Genomic DNA, 5,250 nt, shown 5'->3' on the forward strand with positions numbered 1-5,250 from the left:
TGCGCGGAGTTGGGCCGCCCGGCAGGCCACAAGCGTGGGGAGTGCCAGGTGCACCCCCCCTAAGAAAAGGCCGGCGCAGGGGAGGCGCGTTGGGGACCCCCTTCCGCCGGCGGATCTCGGCCAGTAAATCTGGCCAAGATCACGGATAGCCGCCCGTCCGACACCCGCAAGTACGGGGCGGACGGTGAGGGGGCCTCAGAGGAGGCTCCCAAAGAGAAAAGGCCTCCGCGGGCCAAGCTGGCGGCCATCTCGCCTTCGACCACATTGTCGGAGGTGCCACTATTTAGCGGCCCTCAAGATTTTGCAGGCCAACCTCAACCACGCCCGCCGGGCGCAGGACCTCTTCTTGCACACCCTGGCGGAGCGTGGTTGCGGGTTGGGGATCGCGGCGAAGCCCTATTAAGTCTCCGAAGCCAGTTCATGTTGGACTGGCGACGGGGCGGATTCCGTCGCGATCACGTGGAGAAACGACCCCCTACTCCCCCGCTGTACGCCAGCAAAGGCGGGACGGGGAGTGATGGCGGTTCGTTGTGGGCCCATCTCCGTGCTGGGAGATTACGTCTCCTCGAATGTGGACTTCGCCCACTACGAGGCGTTCCTCGATGGGGTGGCGGCTGTTTATCGCCGCCAACTGCCCTGTCCGGTGATCGTGGCCGGGGACTTCAACGCAAAGTCAACGCGTTGTGGTTCCCAGTCCACGGACGCCAGGGGCGAGGTCCTACAGGACTGGGCGGCGGCACTCGGCTTGTGTTTACTAAACACAGGGTCGAAGAGCACCCTTGTGCGGTGGCAGGGAGAGTCGATCCCGAATTTATCCTGGGCCACCCCTGCCGCCGCGCGTTTAGTCGAAAGTTGGCGGGTGGCGACGGAGTGTGAAACATTATCGGACCACCTCTATATAGAGGTGGTCCTTACCGCCGCCCGCCAAGGGGTGCTCAATCGCTCCCAGGGCCGGGGAGGCGCCCGTCCACGGAGATAGGCCCTCAAGAAGCTAGACTCAGACAGGCTGATCGCAGCTGTCCTCGCGGCCGTGCCCGAGGGGTAAAAGGCAGGGGATAGAGGAGGAAGTAAAATGGTTCCGGGGCACGCTACGCGATGCTTGCGATTTCGCGATGCCCCGGACCAACCCCCGCCCGCGGAGAGCGACGTGCTGGTGGTGCGAGGAGGTAGCCGAACTTCGGCGCTCCTCAATAACCGCCAGACGCCGTTTCACCCGGGCTCGGCGTCGTAACGATGCCGAGAAGATGGCTTCCGCATATGAGGAGATCCGAGTCGCACGGAACGCCCTCAGCGCGGCGATCAGACGGGCCAAGGCCAGGGGGGTGGGACGAAATGCTCCACTCCCTGAGCTCAGACCCATGGGGCCGCCCTTACAGGCTTGTATTAAACAAGCTTAGATCATGGGCGCCACCTGTGACGGAGTCTCTCGAGCCCCAAGTCCTCGACGAGGTCCTGGGGGCCCTCTTTCTTTTAGAGAGTCCCCCGTTTTCGAGCGGCGGTCAGGAGGCCACCGCTCCATGGACCGAGGACTTGGAGGTGGCAAGGGATGAAAAGGCCGGGGTAATCCGTCGGTTGAGGCTGCGGGGCAATAAAGCCTCCGGCCCCGACGGTATCCCCGGCCGGGTCTGGGTGATGGCCTTGGACTACCTATCCGAGCGCCTGAAGTAGCTCTTCACGAGCTGCCTCAAACAAGGTTATTTCCCCCCAGCTTGGGTAAGGGCCAGACTGGTCTTTATCCCAAAGGGGGGCGGACCGGGGAACTTCTCTTCTGCATACAGGCCAATATGCCTGTTGGACGAGGCGGACAAGCTGCTGGAGCGCTTGCTGGTAGACCGCCTCAGAATCAATTTGGATTCCGCGAGGGGAGATCGACGATAGATGCAATCTTTCGCGTCAGATCCCTCGCGGAGTCCATCATGGAGGAGGGCAGGGTGGTCGTTGCGATGTCACTTGACATCCGCATCGCCTTTAACACCCTACCCTGGAATAGGGTGAGGGGGGCCGCCGTTAGCTTTGGCCTCCCCCCCTACCTGGTGGGGATCCTGGAAGCATACTTCCGGGACAGGCAATTGGAGTACACGGATCACCGTGTACTCCACGCGGGCCCTGTGGCCAGGGACCCGAGTGGGGTATCCGGGCCCGGCCACGTCAACCCCGCCACGCCAACGGCGGGAAGTGGGAGACCCCACGAAGATGGGGACTTTGGGGGGGAGGTCAACACTTCCCCCCACGTGGAAGGCTCGCAGGCGGAAGACCTCTCTGAAGTAGTGCAACAGCCAGATTCCGGAGAGGCCTTCTCTAATGCCCGGGCCTAGATCACCCGGAGGAGTTTTAGTGGGTGGTCCCCCGGCCGTTTGTTTAGGCCTAAATACAATTATCCGATATTGTTTTAAAAACATTAAGAGACGAATTGAAGAATACTATTCTTTTTATAATTGATGAAATATCAATGGTATCAAATATCACTTTTATGTAGGTATATACATCTTAGATTAACAGAAATATTCAACACGTTTGATGATGGTGATGGATGGTTCGGGAAAAAACACGTATTATTATTAGGTGATTTGTTGCAATTACCACCAGTACACGAAGAGCCCGCTTTTATTAAGATGAATAAAGTTAAAACGGAAAAATATTTGGAATCATTAGGGGCTACAAATTTGTGGAATGATCTGTGTAGTTATGATGAACTTAAGATTAATATGCGCCAAAACGGCGATAACAGTTACAGAGATTTACTTTCTTGGATTCGACTTGGAATTGTAACAGATAATGATATTCGGATGTTGAATTCCAGAAAATAAAATTTAAATCTACATCGTGTAATGGTAGATTGGAACAATTATGTAATTATATTGCAAAATTGTCATGCGATACGGTGTGCCTGCTACCAACATGTAATTTATGTAATGTGGTATTAAGATACCGCAATGTTGGAACGCATATCTTCTAAAAATATTTTCTTGTTAGCGCAAGATACTATTGATTGTCGACAATATTTAAAAAAAAAAACATTAAAATTTGTCGCTACAGATGATGAAGATAGTACAAAAACTGGTGGACTGTCGAGAGAGATAATTGTTAAAATAGGAGGAAAAATTATGCTACGTAGGAACATCGATGTCACATTAGGACTCGTTAATGGAACTATCGGTACAATTACAAAATGTTCACGTAATATTCCCAGCAAGCAAAATGATGCAAACTTTGAACAAAGTTTGCAGCAAATCCGAGCATACCTTTACAGCAAAATTGTAACAAGGTGTGTCCAGATAAAGCTTAGCTTTTGCTGGCAAGGCTTGTCGCAATAGTGTGATGCACACTTTACGCAAATAATAGAGCAAACCTTGCCGTGCACGGCATGACAGCAAATTTGTGGCAAGAATAGAGCAAACCTTGCCGTGTACGGGATGACAGCAAATTTGTGACAAGAATAGAGTAAATCTTGCCGTGTACGGCATGAAAGCAAATTTGTGATAATTCTCTGCATAGGATGATTCAGAAACTCTGCAACAAACTCTGAGGAACGATAAATCTCGCAGAGAAGAATATTTTTTGTGAAGCAATCCATTATGTTTTCTGACGCGTCGTTTAAGAATATGCGACCAAGCAGACAAGAGTCTTAGGTGGCATTTATTATAATTATGAGATGATGATAATATATGAATAATTGAAAATGAATTCATAATATAATGAATATATGAATTTTATATATATATATATATTTACATTTTAAGTAAACAATAAACGGAAGATTTAAACTTTTTTAGACATTTATCTGCCCGATCTAAGAGAGACAATCAGTCCAATATCTTAATTCCCTATGTTTGGCATTGTATCAGTAATTGAACTGATAGAAATAATTATATTTTTAATCTTCCGTCAATTGCTTTTGCAAGCTTTATATACTTCTCATGACTAAAAATCAAATACGAGATGGATGCATATAGCGCGTCGGATAACGATGAACAAACGATCTATCGGCTGAATACTATATTTTTGTAAAGTTTGTAATAAAGTAAAGTTGTAAATTTGCTGTCATGCCATGCGTGGCAAGGTTTGCTCTTTTATTTGCGTGAATTTTGCATCTCGTTGTGCCAGAGTATACTTTGTTCTGTTCTTTTCGTAAATATGTTATCATATTGTGTACAATAAGGTTTGCTCTGTTCTTGTCGTAAATTTGCTATTATAGCGTGTATAATAAAATTTGCTACTAATTGATGTAAAGTTTGTGTTACACCGTGAATAGCGTCATACGTGTTCTTCTTTGCGTAAAATTTACGAGCAAACCTTTTTCTATTATTTACAGCATCGTGAGACAAAAAATTTTGCCGTTAATTTGCTTTAAACTTTTTGACAAACCAAAACAAGACAAATGTTTGCTAGACAATTGTTGTCAAAATTAAAGCACACCTTGTCGCAAAGCTTTGGCAAAACGTGATTTTAACATTCTTGGCTATCTGGAATTGATAATCAGGATGTAAATACATTAACAATTACTTTATCAAATGGAAAACAATTCAATATAGAACGTGTAAATGTTAAATTTGAAGTAATGGAGAAAGCATATGTTATTCGAAGACAATTTCCGTTATCACTTAGTTATGGGATAACAATCCATAAGAGTCAAGGCTTAAGTTTGAATTCGGCTATCATTGATGCCGAAATCTTATTTTCAGTTGTGGTCAAATATGTGTGGCATTATCACGAGTCACATCCCTAGAGGGATTACATTTGATAAATTTTGATCCAGGATCTATAAAAGCTAATGAATTAGCCATTGTTGGATATAATCGTTTAAGAAACTTATATCGTTAAGATATAGAAAGCATTAATATACAAAAAAATTAATATAATAAAATTAAGGATCGATTATGGACAGTGCCTGTTACTGGACAGGAAATTTATGAAAAATCAACAAATCTTGAAAGTATTTTATTAACGCCCATTAAAAGCTTTACCAACACAGATAATGTTTCCTGTTATGCAAATGCCGTTCTACAATGTATTATACACAATGCTGTTAGAAGAAAATTATTATTGAAGCACGATGGAACAGACGTTATGAAGCTATTAATTAATGATTACATTTGTAACGATGCACCCCCCATCGTTACCCGGCAAATAGACCAGCCGGAAGTCTGCCGCCCGGCGAACACCAGCCGGGCATTGGCAGATTGGCGCCTAGCGTCCTTTTTAATACTCGAATTACTGCCGTTGCGATAAACAACCGTACGGCCGTTATAC

General features: G+C 46.6%; 1 pseudogene; it reads left to right on the top strand.

The window, feature by feature from the left end:
* Nucleotides 1–2,368: 2,368 nt before the first annotated feature.
* Nucleotides 2,369–4,854, top strand: LOC138933297 (ATP-dependent DNA helicase PIF1-like; annotated as a pseudogene).
* Nucleotides 4,855–5,250: the final 396 nt, after the last annotated feature.

This window comes from Polyergus mexicanus, unplaced genomic scaffold (genome assembly GCF_030449975.1).
Source record: "Polyergus mexicanus isolate NDT 795.1 unplaced genomic scaffold, iyPolMexi1.0 SCAF_5, whole genome shotgun sequence".
Lineage (NCBI taxonomy): Eukaryota > Metazoa > Arthropoda > Insecta > Hymenoptera > Formicidae > Polyergus > Polyergus mexicanus.